General features: G+C 35.6%; 1 pseudogene; it reads right to left on the reverse strand.

Moving 5' to 3' along the window:
- Nucleotides 1-14,668: 14,668 nt before the first annotated feature.
- On the reverse strand, nucleotides 14,669-14,787 carry LOC120581049 (uncharacterized; annotated as a pseudogene).
- Between the last annotated feature and the right edge of the window lie 7,384 nt (nucleotides 14,788-22,171).

Below are 22,171 nucleotides of genomic sequence, written 5' to 3' on the forward strand. Positions count from 1 at the left end.
ACTACTACTAAGCCCTTCTGATTATATATATCACATGGGAAGAAAAAAAAAAACAAATATGTTTTCCAGAATTTGTCATCAAGATAGACATTAGTGAGATTCCAGGAATTTACCATCAAGTGTGGTCACCAAAAGTAAAAGTCAAGCTAAGGTTTATGAGCAGAGATCATGCCTAATTAAAGTTAAAAAAAAAAAAAAAAGACAAAAAGAATTGTAAAGATATATGAACCATTTTTATAAATTCCATAAAGCAATTTATCCAGAGTGTGTTGGAATAAATGTTTACATACTCTTAATTTTCCTGAAGTTATTTTTTCTATCATGACTAAGGGGACATGACATGTTCCAGAGAAATAAACTGGAGAAGAAGGTATAGTTCTTTTTGACCAGGCATTTAATTTAATGCTATCAGAAAACTATTGCTAAAAATTTAAATTTAAATTTAAAAAAATGAGGGTCTCTCGACCTAGAGGGTATTATGCTACATGAAATAAATCAGATAAAAACAAATACCATATAATTTAATTTATATGGAGACTCTTAAACAAAAACAAAAGAACTGAGAAGAGCAGGTGGAGGGGTGGGTGGAAAAGGTGAAGGGGATTAAGAGGTACAAACTTCCAGTTATAAAATAAATAAGCCACATGGAGTAATGTACAGCACTGGAAATGTAGTCAATAATATCATAATAACTTTGTACATGACAGATGGTGACTAGACTTATCATAGTGATCACATCGTAACATATATAAATAGTAAATCACTACATTGTAAATCCGAAACTAATATAATATTGTATGCCAACTATATTTTAATTAAAAAATTTTTAAGAAATATGAGCATCTCTTGATACATTAGGAATACAGACAAGAAGATGCCTGTTTCTCTTGAATTCAATATTTTAAAACAAACCGGTAGATGAAATTACCATCTTTAAAGTGATTCAAAACACCAGCAGGATGGGACACTGACTTGTAAATCAAGACATCACTATCTCGATACTAATTTCCACCACATGGTACTATAATCCTTTGGCCTGCTTTTAGCCTCAGTTTCCTCTCCTATTAAAAGATACAAAAGCAGTGAAATACAACACATTCAAGAAAATCTTATTGAAAAGTTTCCAATTCAAGACAGTGACCAACCACCTCCTCCCATGAATGAACACACCAAATCTACAGCTATTTATGGAACAACTGCCTCTGAAAAAAAACCCTAAAAACTGGCTGAGAGGCTGCGATGCCTCAGGTAAAGCAGAGAAGACCCATATAGGAGCAGGTACAGGAGGCTGGGACATAATCTCACCATAATCCCCACTCCAGTGTGGCAACTCACAGTAGGACTCAAAACCCAGAGCTTCTCCCTGAGGAGTGAAGATTTTGAACCCCACATCGATACCCCCAACCTGCATCTGAGAGATGAGCCCCCATTACACCTTGCTTTAAAAACCAACAGAGCTCATTTTCCTGAGACTCACTAGACGGTAACCATCCAAGATACAGCTCTTAAAGGGCCCGCAGCTCGGACTCACCGCCCAGGGGCCGAGCGAGGAAGCGCAGATCCAGGGACACTTGACTTTGTATGGAGGCGGCTCATTGGCTTGTCTGGTAGCTGTGGGGCAGGCATCCAGTTTGACACACATTTGGAAGCCTGCTAGGATTCTCCCTTTGAGGGAGACTGGCGGGGGCGACCTTCATGCTCTCCTTCAGAGCACCGATGTCCCATGGAGAGGAGATTTTACCTGCGTCTGACGCCCTGGTTTTATGTCTAATGACTAGTTTAACATCTGGTGCCCAGTTTTACGTCTAATGACTGGCTTTACGTCTAGTGTCTCAGTTTAACATCGGGTGCCCTGGTTTTATGTCTAGTGTCTGGTTTTATGTCTGGTGCCCTGATTTTATATCTGGTGTCCCCGTTTTATGTCTGGTGCCAGGTTTTTGTGGCTGCCACCAGAGAAAACCTCTATCACCTGGCTCTGGTGGCCAGTGGAGCTTACACTTGCAATACCATAGGACTGTCTATATTCGCACACTTTAAAAGCTGCTACCTGAGGGTCTGGCTTCCAACCAGCCTGAATGTAGGTGACTGAGATCCCCCTCTTTAGGGCACTGACTGGTCTTGGCACACCCTCAACTACTAGGAGCCATTAAAAATAAAATAGGCTGGTTGGACAATCACAGAGATTAGAGAGACAACCAAGAGCTAGAGCAGGGTTGAATGATAAAGTCATCTCCTACATGAGGTCTCTCCCTCAAGACTGGGAGAGGTGCCTGGTTCATCTAATGCACAGAATCACCAGAACCAAGCCAAATAAAGAAACAAAGTATATGTTTCAAACAAAACAATAAGGTAAAACCTCAGGGAAAAAAAAAAACCTTAACGAAATGAAGATAAGCAATTTACTTGGTAAAGAAAATCTTATTGAGCATTAAATCAGTGTGACCAATACAGGCAAGATGGAGAAACACAAAGAAAAATAAATAAACAAGAAAAATATCAGATACTGAAAAGTACTATGAAGAGTACTACTTATAATAATGTAATAAAATAGCATTAAAATATAGCCGATAGTTACTCACAATAGCCAGGATATGGTAGCAGCATAAGTGCCCATCAACAGACGATTGTATAAAGATGTGATGCACATACACACACAATGGCATATTACTCATCCTTAAAAAATAATAAAATCTTACCATTTGTGACAACAAGGATGGACCTAGAGAGCATTATAGTAAGTGAAATAAGTCAGACAGAGAAAGACAAATACCATATGATTTCACTTATATGTGGAATCTAAAGAATAAACAAACAAACAAACAAAATGGAAATAGACTCATAGATATAAGAGAACTGATAGTTGCCAGATGTGAGGGGGGTTGTGGGGCTGGGTGAAAAAGATGAAGGGATTAAGAAGTACAAGTTGGTAGTTACAAAATAGTTACAGGGATGTAAAGTACAACATAGCGAATAGAGTCAATAATATTGTAACAACTATAGTGCCAGGTGGGTACTATACTAATCAGGGATGGGGATCACTTCATATATTATATAAATGTCTAACCACTATGCTGTGTAACTTTAAGTAATATAAAATATTTAATGTCACCTATAATTAAAAAAGTAGATAAACCTGTTGATCCTAAAAATATATAGAAAATTAATAAAATACAGCTGATATTCAAGGTTTCTCGACCTTGGCATCTGACATTTTGGACTGGAGAATCTCTGTTACGGGGCACTTTCTTGGGCATGGGAGGATGTTTTTTAACATCACTGGCCTCTACTCACCAGTTGTGACAACGAAAATGCCTCAAGACATTGACAGATACCCCTGGGTGAGACAGAAAAATTGCTTCAGATGAGAACCACTGCAATAGAGTCACTAGAAGATCATTTTCAGCTCCAAATTTTTATCATCATAATGATATCAGACTACAACGCTATAGGCCTTCCTCCCTAATCAAATAATCTTTTATAGAAGATGGCATCTATAATCACAAACTTGCTGAGCTGTTTGCCTCGATAACATTGCAAACCTGTATTGTAGGAATTGAAAACACTGCTGGACCCGGAGAAATAGATAACAAGGTGTCCTGAACTCTTGCCATAGTTAAGAAGTCCAATGAATAGAGTTTCTAAGCTGTTACCCGGAGACCAACATGAATGTTGTCGTTTCTCCAAATGAAAGCACTCATCTGCAGAGTCATAAAAGATAACTCATTACCATGGCAGGAAATCAAAACTGAAATAGACTTCAAGAGAGAGGAATGAGAAGGAGGCATAACGGACTGGTGGGTAATCTCAAGTGAGAACATGCTCAACACATAAAAAGGAGGAAGAAAGGCTGTGCAGACCGTGACAATGCTGCCCAGGGAGCGACCTAACTCTGTTTGTGAACAAGGAAACACTTAGAAAATGGGTATGAATGTGTCAAGAGGGTCTAGAGGGTAGTGTTTAAACAAGCTCTTCTCCTTGTCATCCAAATCATTTTCAAATTAAACGATGGCAAAGAAAACCTTTGCATTTGATTCTGGCTACAGAGATATTCCATTTGGAAGCTGTTAAATAGCTCATGGAATGAAATTAAAACTCACACCTGAACTGAAAGTCCCCATCTTCCTTTATTTGTGCTAAAATTTTAAGGCATATTCCATAGGAAATTTTTGAGCAAGAAACTTTAAAAACTCCAGGAAATATGTTTAGTGAGCATAAGAAGAAATTATTGAGCTTTTGGATGTTTATAGCAAATATAAATTAGATTTTGTGAGTTATGTTTTCTACATAATGCTTTTATAGATCCATTAAACTAATTTTTAATGGGAAATTGACATGACCTTCCACTTATTATCTTCTAAATTTATCTATTTTGCTTATCCACTCTATTAATAAAATTTAAAGAAACAAAACACAGGTATCTTGAATCAAAAAAATACATTAGAGCAAAAAAATTGTATATATATAACATATTATATATTATACATACATATATATATATAGATATATGTATAGATATATATATATATGTTAGAGCAATTGTTTTCCCAAAGAATTTATAACAGAGTTCCCTCAGATAAGAAGTACAGGTTGGAAAGGGGACAGGAGTCAGATGCCTTGAAATACTTCCTCTGCCATTTACCAGCTACATGATTCTGATGATATTCAACATTTCTGAGAACCAAGTTTCTCATATATAGATTGGGGATAACAATTACATACTATTCATAGGGTGGCTGTGAAGATTTAAAAAATGACATGGGAAAATGCTTTGCAAACTGTAAAATTCTGTCAAGTGCTATTTTGTTATTTTATTATTGAATTAACATAAAATGTGACCACAATATGGTTTACATAAAACTTTACTGCATGCAGCTGAACAAGAGGACCTTAAGGTTCATCTCAGTTTGATTAAATTTTAGATGATTCTTCCTAACTCTAGGCCCTGACCTCCCTTCCTTTGGAGGATTTTCTTTAGAAAAGTCATAGATTCTTTCTCTGCCCCTTTGATATGTAAATCTTTTTAAAAACCTCTTGTTCATTTTATAATTCAGGGAGGTCTTCATCAAGGGGCTGGGAGCCATCTCTTTGAAATGTTAACATCAAGGGAGAAAGCACCCCTATCTCCTAGTGTCCCTGGGAAGATAGGAAGCTAACTTCCATGGGCACTTTGCTCCTAGTTATAAAACTATCCTCTGTCAGGGAGATAAGAGGAAGTTTACTTTTCCTCTGGGTAAGGCCAATTAGCAAACACAGATGGCCTATGATCTCTCCATACCCCAGCTATTAAAATCTCTCCCACATTTTGTTTCCCCAGAGTTAAGTTCAGACTTTAGTTCTGACCTCTCTCCCCTGCTGCAACAACCTTGAATAAAGTCTTCCTTGCCTATTAAACTCTGCCCTGTACAAATTTTGCTTTGAAACATATTTGCAAAAGAATGAAGATGTCCTGGGATCTCTTTGCTGCAAAATTGAACAGCCCCTGGCTCCACTTGTGACTCACCCTGGTTACCTCTCACATGATTCTCTAATAGACTGTAATCTCCTGGAGGAGGGAGACTGATCTAAAAACTGACCACATCTATGGCCTCTCTACATAAGCATGTATTCATACATGCAAATCAACATGCAGATATTACTGTTTTCAGTTCCCAAATCTATCTCAGTATACATATCAGTTTAATTTATTAGAAACTGGAGCACTTGAAATACTTCCACAAGTAATTGTTATGGTGATGCTGTGTAGCAGATTGCAAAATAAATGCATTTTTAACCACTTTATTGAGGTCTGTTCGGAGATAAGTATACACCCATGAAACCATCACCACAATGTATGCCTTAAACATATCCATCACTTCTAAAAGTTTTCTTGCACCCTCCCTGTTCAATATTCCATGTGTGTGATAAGAACACATAACATAAAATCTATCTTCTTAGCAAATTGTTAAGCGTACAATAGGGAATTGTTAACTACAGGCGCCATGGTGTACGGTAGATCTCTAGGACTTATTCATCTTGTATAACTGAAACTCTGTTCTCTTCAACTCATACCTCCCTGTTAAGCCCCAGTCCCTGGCAAACACCATTCCTCTTGCTGCCTGATGATTAGTGGTGTGGAGCCCTTTTCATATACCTGTTGGCCACTTGTTCATCTTCTTTCACAGTAAGTGTATTTCAATGCAACTTTCCAAAATGAGGACTTTTAGAGGTGTACTATAGATGGCTAAGTGTAAAAATATCAAGAATAGCAATATCAAATATTTTTCAATATTAATATAATTTAAACATTTAAATATAATTTAACTCTAAAATGTTTTTGCTGAAAGATGCAGAAAAAAAGAGATGTAGCACAGAAGTAAGACAAATGAAAAGAATACTTGTGTCTAGGGGAAAAAGCTAGTGAATATCAAACTCCTCTCTTAAAACCATTCAATAGTTTCCCCTTACTTGAAGCATAAAGTAAAATACCTTACCGAAAACTCTGGCCAAATCTGAACCAGATCAAATGCCTTCCCTTTCTCTCATTGCAGTTGCTCCTACATCTTTTATATTCAGTGTCTTCTCATGAACGTAGAACTGCCCCCTACATCTAAGAACCTGAAATAGCCAAATCTACTTAATACAATTATCTAAAACCTTTGTTTACATAATAGGATTTGCAAATGAGCAATACGATGATTGCAGCACCACATCCACATCCAAAAATCTTATGAAATCTCCTCTACATCTCAATATGATTCTCTACATTTTTCAAAGTAAATTCACATGTTATCTTTACTATCACTAGCAGTGAGTTAAGTATTAACATTATTAAGTCTACTTCATTTGTCCACTTTATAGTTTATTTTTGCAGCTTTATGAGGTATAATTAGTAAACAAAAATTACACATATTTAACAAATGCAATTAGATGCTGAGTGTAAATGTCTTACTTGTGTGTCAAGACAAGACATAAGAAAGGCCTTAAGCTCATTTCTATGTGTGATGATTAGATCCCAGGAGCGACAGAAGCCATATTTGATTCCCTACACCTTGTATCTTCTCAGAAGAGTTCTAGGACTGAAGGACACCCAAAGTGATAAAAGTTGGACATAACATCCCCTGGACAACAGGGCTGATTTTTTTTTCTTTTGCCTCGATTCTCCAGAGCAGCAGAAGAGCACATAACACAGATTTAGAATGGCAGATGCTCTCTGTATAGTCACAGGAACATAAAGGCCATAGGGGCAGAATGTCCTTCTTCTTGGACCTCAGTTGAACTTCCTGAAAAACCCGCCAAAGAAATACTTCTCTGCATACAGTCTGTGTCATTGGCTGATTCTCACCATTCTGGGTACTTTAAGGCCATGGAAATTGCCCCGTCCAAGAGGAAGAATACTGCTGAGTCTCCAGCTTGTCATAGCCATCACCATGCAGTTAAATCCTTTATCCTTTACTTGCGTTAAAGGGATTTGTGTCCTTTGCCTGTGTCTGTTGAAATCTCACTGTCAATCACTTTCTCCCTTGTGAAAAACATGCAGAGAATCACAAAACAAATAAGTGGTAGATTTGGTGGCTCAGGAATGCCAATTGCAAATCCAATACCCTTCTACTATCTGCTTAATATTTAAAGGAATCCTATAATATAAACCTTATAAGTCACAAAACTGATCCCAAAGTTTACAATCAGAAAAGAATAAATGCTTTAAAGTTATTGAAGGAGTTCTGTTTCTGTTAGGATGTAGAATGGTGCAAAAGACCATCATTCCCATGGTAACAAGCAGGGGAAAAAACACTTTTCTATAAAGCTATCAAAGAGCAGAGGATGCAAAGAAACTTTAATGAGCTATATTCCAGAGAGAGATAAGCAAAGAGCTGCAGATGCTTCCACTGTTAGCAAATTCCAATCTGACTGCGGATATTTAGAAAAGCAAACTTGCTATAGATAGAAGAGGGAGGGATGAGGAGAAACTAGCCAGATTTTATCAGTGAGGGCCGGCAAAGAAAGTAGAATTTGCAATAGCTCAAATACAAAAACGATTGTTCAGGCCAATATATCTCTACCCTTCCACCATCCACAAATTTTTCTGAGAAAGTAGAAGAAATAATTATGAGAACAGAAGCTAAAAGACAGAAGAAATTTTGGCTATTTCATGGTGCTCAGGTCCCAGGGTCCGCAAAATATGAATCAATAAGTGAATCACAACCAATTAAAATAAAAATAAAACCCCTCCAAGTTCAAATCCTGGGAAGATCAAAGGAATTTATTGGTCCCTCAGTTGTAGCAACAGCAAAGAAAGTCGGGAGCTGAGCTGAAGGACAAAGTGAGAGCTCCTAAATCATATTTGAAATCAGACATAAACTCAAACATATGCAGCTGTAGCCAAGCCCTCACCCAAATCGAAGCAAGTAGGATTAAAAGAACAGATCTTGCATTGGCTGCCTGGTTAAAGAAAGTTTTTATACCCTCTAGGCAAAAAAGAAAAGAAAGAAAAAAGCATCATATTCCACTTTTCACTGTTCTTTAATGACTGGTATACAATAAAAAAAAATTGTAAGATATGTAAAAAAGCAGATAAATTGACCCATAAGCAATAGAAGGAAATTCAATAAAGTCAGATCTTCTAATAATTGATATTGAAATCTCCAAAAACTTTAAAACAACTGTGCTAAATATGTTAAATAATTGAAAGAAAAAGATAAATTGAATGGATTAAGAGATGATGGGTTTTATAAGGGATCTGTAAACTTAAGTAAAATTCCGATTACCAAACTGGAAAAAAAATTTCTTCTAAATACTTGAATACTACAAGCAGCTGCAGTCCCTTCAAGAAGCCTCTTCAAGGGGGCCTCTCCACAGTTCTGCATGGACTTCCTCACAGTATGGTACAGACCTCACTTCTCAGTAGGAAGAGTGTCACAGAATTTGGGGACCATTATCAAACTCACCATAAGAAGAGACTGGATAAACAAACACAGTATAGTGATATAATGCATTTCTACTTAATAATAAAAAGGATGAACTATCAATGTGGACATATTTAGAAAACAGTAGCTTTAGTGAATGAAACCAGACTCATAGGAGTAAATATTGAATAACTTCATTTATATAACTCTCAAGTATAATCAAAACTATTGAGTGGTTTCCTCTGGGGGAGCAATGGACTGTAATGGGACAGACAAAAACTTTGGAGATGACATATTCTATATCCTCATTTGCATACATTTATACATGTGTCCAAGTCCACTGAACTATACACTTAAGATCTTAGCATTTTACTGTATATAAATTAAAACAAAATATGATTGATCAAAACAAAAAATTATTGAAACACAAGCACTTATGTGGTTCTAGATAAGATACTGATTTGGACAAATCAACTATAAAAAACATAATTGGAATATTTAGAAATATTTTACTGTGTTGCAGGCATTAGGTGAGATAATATTTATTGATCTGTAAAAACTAAGCTAGACAACTGAAAAAGCATTTATAAAACAATGTGTACAGTATGATCTTGTGTTATTAAAACTGTAATATTACAGAGGATTTTTAGGGCAGTGAAAATACTCTATATGACACTATCATGGTGGATACATGTAATTATACATGTGTCCAAGCCCATAGAATGTCCAACACAAAGAATGAACCCTAAGGTAAACTATGACCTTTGGGTGATGAAGATGTGTCAGTGTAGGTTCATCGATTATAACAAATGTTCACACTCTGGTGTGGGATTGATGTGTCAATGTAGGTTCATCAATTGTAACAAATGCCTGCATTCTGTTGTGGGATATGGGTAGTGGGGGAGGCTATGCATGTGTTAGGAGGTATATAAGGGAAATCTCTGTATCTTCCTCTCAAGTTTTCTGTGAACCTAAAAGCACTCCAAAGTCTAAATGTGTGTGTGTGTGTGTGTGTGTGTGTAACTGCTCATAGGTGGGCATGCTCTAGAGTGTGGTAATCTCTGTACAGTGGGGATGTATGTTTTTATTTTGTATTTTTGCTTGCATGGCATTTTCTAATCTTGTACGATGCACAGGTACTGCTTCTATAATAAAAGTTTTATGAGTAACTTGCACTTTGTGAAAACAGTGCTGAAAATCTTTTCTAAAAATCTGTCCCCAAAATATGGAATTTTAACCAAGTGTTAATTCAATTAAAATGTATTACTGCAGTATTTAGTAGATTGAATAAAGAATAACAATAGGTAAGCTTTATTAAACACTTAACGTGTTAGCCACTGTGTTTCATTCTTGTGTTTCACTCTTACAACGACCTTATAAGAAAGATGCTATCACCATCCTCATTGCAGATATGGAGGCTGAGGCTCAACACAGTCACTGTGCCAGCAAAAGACAGAGTCCCACTTGTCATCACTCCTATGAATCACTCATGGTGTTAATGCTATCCTTGCATCATCTCCTTCATTTTCAAAGTACTAGATTGCAGAGGTTCAGATGATGAAATCGAGGAGGCGAAGTAAAGTAACTTGCCCAAGGTCACAGCCAGCCAATGGCATAGCCGGTAGTAACGTGGAAGCAGGTGTGTCTGCTATTGACCAGCGAATGCTACACTGAACCTCTGGCTTTATCCGCAAGATGCAGTATTTTCATGTGAAGCCCAAGTAGAGACTATAACTGTATGCTCCCACCGTACAGCTTATAAAATGCCCAGATAAGAGAAGTGATATTTATGAAGGATTATTTGAAGGAAATGAGCCCATCCATTTCTTTCTAATCTAGAACTAAAGTCCGATCATCAGAACACCGCATATTCGGAACATGTTATCTTGGCCTGCTGCAAAATTGCTTTCCCTGAGTTCAATGTTCTGTCCTCAGTGCTTACTGAGGGATGAGTCAAGAAAACATTCCATGAATCCCATAATTGTGTTTGCAATAGAGAAGCTGTTAGTGAACATTTTTACCATGCCTCTCACTGTCCTATTGGTAAGGCAAAGCTTTTAATGAGAACTAACCTTTAAAATTAGGAACCAATGTCGCCATAATAAAAATTAATTAATTAATTAAATAAGTAATCATTGAAAGATACATTAAATAAATAAATAATAAAGTAATCGTTGAAAGATAAAACAAACAAACAAACAAATAAATAAAATTAGATGCTGGGTGAAACTATATTCCTTGAAAATTTTCCTTGGCATTTATTTTATTTTTTATTTTAAAAACCATTAAATAGTACTTACTTTGTACCAGCCATTATGCTAAATGCTAATCTAATACTGGCACATTTAATTCTCATAACATACCTATACAAAGAAGTTACTTCTCCATTCCCAGTTAACTTAGGAGGAAACTGAGGCAGAGAGTAATTACTTAATTTGCCCAAGGTCATACTGTTAATAAATATCTTTTTTATTTTCTTTACTTACAATATTCTCTTTGCAAACAAATGTGTTTTCTTTCTTACAGGGCTTGCTAGGGGGTTCAGAGGCAGAATTTTTACCCAACTCTAGCAGTTCTGAAAGATACTTCCACCTATAAATATGCATTTTGTTTTCCTTTGTAGTTCTGACACCATATTATATTTTTCATTTACTTTGTTCCTGGATGGATGGATATAGGAATAAAAATAAGGATGGAGCCAATGACTAAGTTCCAAATAAAACTACAAATATGTATACAATTTCTATATACTAAGAAATGTACTTTATAACATTAAATCAAAGGAAGAGAATAATTTCTGTATTTAATTAAAGGCTTAGCATAAACCCAGATTAAATTTGAAACAAAGATGTGAATAAAGTTAATTTAAATAAGAAACTAAATATGTTTAGACAAAAGGGAGAAGAATGGTAATTTTTAAAAATCTGTTTAGACAACACAACTCAATGGGTTTAGAAGAAAATGCAAAAGTCTATGGAAGAGTTTGTTTTCCTACGGCCCACTTTACCCTTTTAAAGTGATTTTTTTTTTCCTCCTATAGAGTCCAGAAAAGCAATTAATATAACAAGACACAGGAAAGCATTCAGGAGCCCAAGTACATAAACCACTTGCTAGAGCACAGTAATACTAAGAAATGTTCTTGTCTTTTGTTACAGCAATGACACATTTTAATTTGTAATCATTCATAGTCAGTTTCAATTTATTACTGAGGAGAGAGTTCAGCTCCGCAGCTGAACCAAAGCTACTTCACACAAAGTATTTTTCAACTTTGTCTCTATAATATTCCTTTGTCAGAGAAGTGATAAGAACTGCTCCCATGGAAAATAATGGCTTCCGTGAAAATAAACACCAGTTTATTTGGACGCTATTTCCTTATAAAGATGCTTTTTCACTGATCATTCTTCTAGAAATCATGCTAAAGATAATGCCAACATTATCATATCAAAATAAAAATTCTCTAGCCAAAAGGATCACTTTTACAGGGCAAGGTCTCACCTGTGCATGGGAAGGTAATGGAACTCTGCTTCTGGGGATACCTGTGTATTTTAGTTTCCTTGGGCTGTCATAATACCACAGACCAGCTTAAACAACAGAAAATTATTTTCTCATAATTCTGGAGCCTGGAAGTCTTAAGATCTAGGCATTGGCAGGGTTGGTTTTTTTCTGAGGTTCTCTCCTGAGCTTATAAATGGCCATCTTCTCCTGTTACTTCATATGGTCTTCCCTCTGTGTGTGCCTGCTTTGTAATTTCTTCTTATAAGGACACCAGTTAAACTGGATTAGGACCTATCTAATGACGTCATGGGGGTTAGGGCTTTCAATATATAAATTTGGGGGAACATAATTCAGCTCATCACTCTGTATCTGGGTGAGCACTTATATCTCCTCTTATCTCTGTACTGTGTTCTGAGCAGATTGGGTATTTGGGGGCCAAGATACCAATTGCAGCAGCCCCATTTCTCAGAAGCCACATCAATTAAAAATCTGATGATTTTCCGCCAAAAGCCATTTGAACAGACTTAAATAGAGAAGGATTTCAACTACAAAATAAATTAGGATCTCAGTTTTTAAAACTCTTGCGTGACACAAATGTGAATTGAGAAAATACCCCAAACTGAATCAGAATAATAGGAATAAAAGCGACATTTTAATTTCTGAGGCTCCGGCTAGGCATTTAGAGAGCGTTCAAAGGAGAACAGAACACAGCTGAAAGGTGAAAAACGGAGTCACTCCCTAAGAAAACTTAGAATGACACTACAATATAACACAAAACTTCCTATGACAATACCTTCGTCAAATCAAAGAATAAAAATAAAATTGGAAAGAGTAGTTTATACAGAAATCAATGCAGCCTTCCTAACACTCAGAGAAGATGCTATTGATGCTGTTCATGCTGTCTGTGAATAAAACAAGAGGAGACTCATTAGCCTCCTTAAATGCACTGAGTCCTCTGAACAGTCCTGGTTTTCTCAGTTTGCACCGTTTGATCCATCCTCCTGAAATGAGAGCCATTTTTGCATTTCACTAAATCCAGGTATTTCTAGGGATATCTATAGCACGTTAAAGCTGGAGAAGACATTACACTCATCAAAGCCAGTGTCCTTCAGGTGGTCTATGCAACGTCAACAGATTTCTCAGAACAGGGTTTGTATTCCAAAAGCTCGGGGAATGCACACTGCACTGCCTGTTTGGTGGCGGCGGCAGCAGTGGTTGTGGGTTTTGCCCCCAACAGACTTCTCAGAGCTTCATGGTTGCTAAAATGTAGTTCTAGTTTGAATACGCCAGAGGGCTTTGCAGGGTTTTTTTTAATAACTTTCTTGACCCCAGAAGCAATGTTACAAACATGGTTTTTAGAACACACCTTGAGAAACTCAGATGTAGACCACCTGCATCGTTTTACAGATTAGGGAACAGAGACACAAGATTGATGCCACTTTCCCAGGCACTGTGCCAAGACTAGGACATAAAGATCTTCATTCCCAGCGTCCTTTCCTCTATGCCACTGAATTTCTTTCTAATGAATACTGGCCTCTGGACTGGGACAGAGAGGGCCAGTGCAGATATCCATTTAGGAAATCTGAATCTTCAAGTTGAAATTTAACTTTTGACATAAATGATATGTTAGATCTACATGAAACATGCACCAAGTATTATGTACAAATTTGGATTTGGCTTATAATGGGGGTATTCAAATAAATAAAAGAAGTCTTACGAAACTGAACTAGCTTAAATTCTCACACTGAAAAAAGTACTTCCACAGATTAACACAGTCTAGTTAATACATATTATCATAGACAGATGTTAACAGAAGTGTAAGGAAGAATATGGAGAAAGAAAACCCACAGAAAACACAAAATTCTCAGCCAGAATATATGTATTCCGACTACTTATAAAAAGTGCAATATCACTTCATTTTTCCTTCTCCTAACAATAAGATTGCCAGGTAAAATACAGGATGCCCAGTTAAATTTGAATCTTAAACGACGGATAAATTTTTAATATAAGCAGCTCTCAGATATTGCATAAAACATGCTTACACTGTATTTTTATTGTCTAAACCTGGCAATTCTGCCTACAAAGGGTACTCTTAGTGGAAAGGCCTTAAAGTAAGGAATAGATTAAAAAGTTATTAGAAAGTAAAAGTTGACAGTAAGGAAAAGGGTGGTCATCATTCAATACCTGAAGCTCAACTATAAGATTTTTTTTTTTAGGCGAGGCAACCCTTGGTTGACCTCACAGATTGCAAGGACCTTGTCATTTTACAATCCCTTATTTTTTATTTTTTATGCCCACAGCACCTGGTCTTCCTAGGTGGTCTCCCATGCAAGTACTAACCAGACCCAACCCTGCTTAGCTTCCTAGATGAGATGGAATCGGACTTGTTCAAGTTGGCATGGCCGTAGACACAATTATAAGATTTAAACTCAAGTACCAGAGATGAGAGACTAAGGAATAATTTTATGGGTTATATTATATTTCCTACATTCCTGACTTAAGCCTCAATGAAACTATCACAAATATAAACCTGTGTTTAAAGTGTAAGCTTCTATGTCATAGCAAACAAAATTTAGGAACTTTTCCAGGCATAATCAATTTATGGGTTTGTATCTAATTAAAGCTATTTAATATATATATCTACTTTGCTATGGTATCAGCACTGAGCTCTGAGCCTGGCACACACGAGCATTCAGGAGACATTGTTGAATGAATGAATGAATGAATGAATGAGGCCAAGTTCCACCTCATTTTTACATTGGCACCTCTGGCTAAAATCAGGGAAAGAAAACAAAATGTTTTCATGACCCAGACAGGTAATCTAAAAAGTGTCCAGCAAGGAGACATTAAGGAAAGGTTGGGTGTGTGGCAAACTATATCAAGTTGATTGTTGATTCTTTTTCTGTGAATTCTGGTCAAGATGAGCCATACAGAGGGGAAAAAAGATATGAAGCTTCACAGCACAATTAATAAACCTTTACCAAGTTTACTAAGTATCTAAAATTGAAAAGGCCTAGATACCACAGAATATCCATATTACTATAGTAACTGTGCAGGTATCAGAACCTAAAATAAAAAGGTTTTGCTTGAAAACTCAGCCAATTTCCAAGGAAAGCAAGAAGTCCAGACAAGAGCTCCAGTGAAAGGGCTCACACCCATGGTGAAGCCACCACCATACACCAAGGAAGCTTGATGTACTCGAACTGAAGGCAAACATGATATCATGCCCATTTCTTCATATTCTGAGATTCCTGTTCACTAAATCCCTTTCATCTCCCTCTCACACTCTGTAGCCTTAAAATTCAATTCTATGTCCACTGGACAAATTCCTCCCAATATGGAAACATATTGTAAGTATGTATGTATGTATGTATGTATGTATGTATATGTTTTTCTATTTGTTACTAGTTTTATTAACAACAGTTAATGTGCAACATATTTCCAACATGCAGGACCACAAATTCTTGTTTCCATGCATTTAATTTAACCTTATAAATTTTCCCATTTTAATAAAGAATGTTTTTTTCTGACACATTATTCCTTTATTGTTTTCCCCAGTGGCTATTCCAATTTACATTCCCACCAACAATATTACAAAACGATTTCTTTTTCTCCAAACCCCTCATCATTGATTGTTATCAATGATTGAAAATAGCCATCGTAACAGGTGTAAGTTGATATCTCATTGCGGTTTTGATTTGCATTCCTTGATGATTAGTGATGCTAAGCACCTCCTCACATACGCGTTGGCCATTTGTATGTCTTCTCTGGAAAAATGATATTCAGGCCCCCTTTAATTTCATTTTTGCTATTGAGTTGTATGGGTTCCTTATATACTTCGGATATTAACCCTTTATCAGATAGATGACTTGCAAATACTTTCTTCCATTCTATGGGTTGCCTTTTCGTTTTGCCAATTGTTCTTTTCTGTGCAGAAGCTTTTTAGTTTGATGTAGTTCCACCTGTTGATTTTTGCTTTTGTTGATTGTGCTTTTGGTGTCATATCCAAGAAATCATTGCCAAAACCAAAATCAAGGGGCTTTTTACCTGTTTTTCTTCTTGGGGTTTTACAATTTCAAGTCTTACATTTAAGTCTTTACTTCCAGGTAATTTTTGTGAGCAGTGTAGGATAGAGCCCAATTTAATTCTTTTATATATGAATATCCAGTATTCCCAATACCAATTCTTGAAGAAACTCTCCTTTCTCTATTGAGTCCACAGCTGGGATCAAGGCTGATGGGCCTGTTACTCAAGTCACAGGCAGGTATGATTCCTGCAGGGCTCCTTGGTAGATGGTGCTGGTGGCAAGACCAAAGCCAAACAGGGCTATAGCTACACCCACAGGGGGAAGGGGCTGTTTCTGTTTCGGTAGTTGAGACCATGGTTAGTAGTGATTCTGCAGCCTGGACATAGGCCTGCCTTCTCAAAACAGCCTTCCTCTTGGGCTTCACTGGAGTTTCACAGTCTCTTACCTGGATCGTTAAGCTCCCACAAAGGCACTTTTCTCCAAAATGGCTGCCAAATTATTGTTGCTGAGTGGGGATGCAAACAGAGGCCTCCTATTCTGCCATCTTACTGAGATCACTCCTTATAAAAATAATTTGTTTAAAATATGATTTAATTTTTTAGAATTATTGTGTGTGTGCCTCCCTACCTGATTTAATATTCGTCCAACCTGATTTAACATTCGTCCACATTTTGCCCAAAGAAATCTCCCCAGGGCAGGTTTATAAGAGAGTCTATCAAAATAAGCATTCTTTATCAGTAAAACCAAGAAGAACATGTTTCTTAACTTTTCTAAAACAACTAGAGCTTGTGTGTACCAGAACACAGAAATCTCTGCAGACCAGAATCATCTAAAGCAAATCTTAAAAGATGAGGATAGGGCAGCAAATGGGTAATGAACCATGCAGAACTTGTTTTGAGAGGCACATGGTTTGAAAAGAGCATTGTCAAGCTGACAGAAGTATTTGTCTCAGTAAGTATTCTTCTTCATTCTTAAACCATTCAACCATGAGAAGGTGAGCACAGATAGCAGTCTAAAAGTCTCTAATGAATACTTGTAACACACAAGCCAAAAAATTCTTGATCTATCAGCCCTTTGTGAAAAATAACAAGAACTGGACATGGGGTTAAAAATGGGGGAGAAGCTTCCACTTCCAGCTATGATGGGCCAGCCTGCAGCAAAATGAGCCTCTCACCAAGAAAATCTTAAAAAGATGGATAAAACACAGAAAACACCAGGCTGAATATAAGATATCAGAATGCTACCAAGGCAGTCAGAACTCAAGGAGCCAAGTTGCTGAAGAGAAACAAAGCCCAGAAAAGTGAACTAGTGAACTCAACATTCTGGGCCCTTTTCCCTTCAAGCATTTGATAATTCATACAGTATACTGGGGGGAAAAAAATTTTAACTCCAAAATAAAGAGGAAGCATACCCCTCACTTGAAGCCAACCCAAATTTCAAATGAAAACCTAAAAAGGACATTGGGAGAAAAGTGAATTATAGACTAATATTCATCATAAATACAGTCGCAAAATTGATTTCAACATAATACATAAATATGTAAAAAAGACAATACATTACAATCATTTGAATTTATCCCTGGAATGCAACATTTGGTTTTCCCACATTAGAAAAACCAAACAGGGGGTGGGGGGTGGGAGGGAGAAACTTATCACACTAGAATAAAAAAAAATCTTCTCAATATGTGACAGAAAAGCATTTGAAAAAATTTATTTAAAATACTTTAGCAAACTAGAAATAGAACAATGTGACATTAGTTTGACACTGAGGGTTTACAAAATACCTATGGCAAACATCATACTTAATGGTAAAATATTGAAGCTTTACCTCCTAAGATCAGGAACACGACAAAGTACCTTCCGGCATCACTTCGATTCAACATGATAGTTTAGGACCTTGTCACTGAGGTAAATAAAAGAACTAGCAAAGCACAAAGAATAGAAAGTAAATATACCTGTGATTAGTCACAGACAACACAGTGGTTTATGTGACATATCCAAAAATATTCCACAGAAAAACTATTAAAATAAGTCTAGCAAAATTGCTCAATAAAGTTGAGATAAAAAAGTTTCATTGTTATCTACCAGAAAGAAGTAGAAAATGAGTTTTTTAAATGATAGCTATAAAAGCATAAAGAATACTTAGAATTACCCTAACAGAATATGTACAATATTTCCTCACCAAAAATCTAAAGACATTATTGAGAGAAAAAATAAAAGATCTAAACAGAAGATAATGTTTAGTAAGACAAAATATTGTAGAGATAATTCCTTCTAAATTAATATATGCATTAAATATAATCCAAACAAAAAATCTCAGTTGTATTTTTATATTGTAGAAATAAGCTGATATTAAAATGTATATGCAAATTTGAAAGTCCAGAAATACCTAAGACAATTTTGAAAATAAAACTGAAGGATTCACATTATTAGGTATTAAGACTTATTATAATTAAGACACAGGGTAGAAAAATATTTCAATTAAATGAGTCCAAAGGACAGCTATACAAACATGTGGATTTTAACAAAGGTGACATTCAGTGAAGTGCGAGAAAGAATGGTCCTTTCAATAAAAGATGCCACATCACTTAGTGGAAAAAATTACTCTTGATACTTCCTCATACAATACACAAAGAATTCTAGATGTTTTGAAGATCTAAGTAGTAAAGGTAAAATAATAAAACTTTTTCAATAAAACATAAGCGAAAATATTAACGAGCTTAGGGTAACAAAAAGAATGAGAGAAGATATTCCGCCAAAATAAATGCCACAAATAGCTCTAGAATGTTTATGTGTGCGTATGGAAACTATACAAAAAAGACAGATGATGCGATAGAAAAAATAAACATACATTTTACCCAAAAAGGGTATACAAATGGCAAATGAACAAATGAACAGGTTAAAACTTCATCAATCATCACCAACATACAAATGAAAATTAAAACCACAATGATATATCAGTGTACACAGACTAGAATGGCTAAAAATATGCCATATAAAAAATATTGACATTCCTCAAGTATAGGTGAGGATGTAAACAACTGGAAATATCACGCACTGCTGGAGGGAGTGCTAATTGGCACAACCACGCTGGAAAGCTCTTTGACACTATAAATAAATCAAAACATTTTGTGTGTATTGTAGGGCTGAACAAATAAGTAAATATATAAATGTTGCTGTGAGTCATGTTTCTCGCTACAGAAGAAGTGAGAAACAAATAATGAACAAGGGTAGTCAAGGAATCGTCCTAAATGATTGGACTGGAATTAGAAATAAGAGAAAAATATAATTTCGGCAGTTTCTACCAGAGGGCCCATAGTCAACAACACCCCAGTAGAACCAGAGCCCACATCTTGGTTTCTAAATGCCATTCCTCTCTCATAAGAATCGGGACTCATTGGAAAGATTATGAGGTAGCAAGCAGATGATCCTGGAGCATCCTGCATTTTTAGGCAAGCATCATGAATGGATGCTAAATTTAAATCAGAAAAAATTTTGAAAAAAAGGAAGATATTTATATAACCTTCAAGTATCTTCCCATACCTTATATCAAATTACAAAATAAACTAAACTTACAGTGGTGAAAATAGATAACAACAAAGTAATCAAAATTAACTTCACACAAAAAAGTAAAACATCAGTAAAAAGAGGCATATTGATAGTCGTCTGATGAGAAGGGTGAAAAAGGTGAAGGAATGAAGAAGTACAAACTGGCAGTTACAAAACAGTCATGAAGATGAGAAGAACAGCACAGAAAATATAGTCAATAATATTGTAATAACTATGAATTGTGCCAGGAGGAAACTGAACTTATTGGGGAGATCACTTAGATACATAAATGTCTAATCACTATGCTATACACCTGGAACTAATATATTAGATGTCAACTGTAATTGAAAAAGAAAATATTTAAAAAAAAAAAAAGAGGTGTACGTGCTTCCAGACATAATTGCTTGAGAAGGGCACATCACTTACGTAGTACTCAGGTTCGAAATGCATAATACCAATTCATTCATGAGAATCATCAAAGAAACTCAAACTGAGGAGCCTTCTATTAAATACTTCACCTGTATTTTGTCATGAAAGATCAAGAAAGGCTGAAGAAATCTTCTTGATTAAAGGAGACTATAGAAACATGACAACTAAATGCAGTATGTTATCCTGAATGGATCCTTAACTTCAAAAAATATAGTTAAGAAAGATATTATTAGAGCAATTGATGTTCTTGGAATATGACTTATAGAACAGACAATGGTATTATTTGATGTTAAATTCTCTGAATTTGATAACTCTTACTGTAAGTGAGGTGAGTAAATATCCTTGCTCATCAGAAATACATACAGAAGTGTTAAGGGTTAAAGAGCCTGGTCCATGCAACCTGCTTTCAAAGGGTTCAAAAAATATAATGTATATTAGCTATTGATATATAGATAAATAAGATGATAGGTAGATAGGTGATTGGTTTATAAATAGAGAAAATATATAAGAAATTTATTTTATCTCAACTACTCATTTCCATGACCCAGTTTACGTTTTCCATTATCTAATTTTAATTATTGTGGTTTTTTTTCTGATTTTAATGCCTTTTATTAAATTTTCATTCAAATCTATTCTCCCTTGGGAACATTTTAACTTATTAGCCATTTCTGATGTAGTCTGATCTTTTGTTTCAATTTCTTTTCTGAATTCAGCCAACCTTAGTGTTATTTCTTCTGCTTTTTGTCCATTTGTGTCCTCAGTTTTTTTGAATATCTGATTTTAAGTGTTTTCTTTTTAAATTCTCCATATGTTATTTTGGGATTTATGGTATAGCTTTATTTATTATGGTATAGCTTTTATTAACTGAAATGTGTTGATTCTCAATTTCTGTCTTCTTTTCACATTAGTTTTGAATAGCGTTGGTCTCATGTTCACTTTCACTAGGCACCTATGTGAAAAGTTCCTACAGGAGTCTCTCCACTGTCAGTGTAATGAGTTACACTTTTCTTAATGATTGATATGTTTTGGGAGATTCATGATTGGGTCAAAAATTGGAATATCTTTTCAGCTTGGGTAAATTTTCCTATTTACCAGTATGTCCCACCTATCTGCAGTAAACTGTAAGGAAGCCAAAGATATTATAGTAATTTTTTAAAATATGTATTAAATATTCACAAAAAGAGTGAAAAATAAAATATTTACCCTAAAATACTGAAAATATGAAATGAAAGGCAAGATATTTCTCAAAGCGCTTGCATGTGTGTATTCCTTTATTTTTGACAGATCACAGTCTCAAGCAAGTTCCTGAGAATAAGCACAAGGTATATCCATTTTTCTAATTACGTGTCTTACTATTATTTCTATTCTATAAGCCATTTTATTAGAGTATAGAATTGAAACACTGAAACCATTCCTTCAGAATCACAATAGCACTTGCTTGTTCTGTAACATCTTGTTTTGTGGTTGAGATTTGCAATACTATTGTAATTTCCTTTTCTCTTTTAGGTTATCATTTTTTCCCCTAGAAACTTTTGTGGGGGCTTCTATTTAATCAATGAAATGCTTAAGCGAGGGTATTTTTTATTCATTTTATTGGGAACTTACTGCACAAATACAATCTGAAGACGTAAGTCTTTTAACTTTTAGGGAGGACTTTGTATTCTTGCTTTGATAATTTCTCCTTTTTATCTCTTTCCACTTTCTAGAATATCTATTACTTGTACATAGAAACTCTTAGAATAAATCTGTAGAATATTTTAAGAGTAAAGAAAGTTAGCATTATTCTCACA

The sequence above is a fragment of the Pteropus medius genome, unplaced genomic scaffold (genome assembly GCF_902729225.1).
Source record: "Pteropus medius unplaced genomic scaffold, Ma_sr-lr_union100, whole genome shotgun sequence".
In the NCBI taxonomy this organism is placed as follows: domain Eukaryota; kingdom Metazoa; phylum Chordata; class Mammalia; order Chiroptera; family Pteropodidae; genus Pteropus; species Pteropus medius.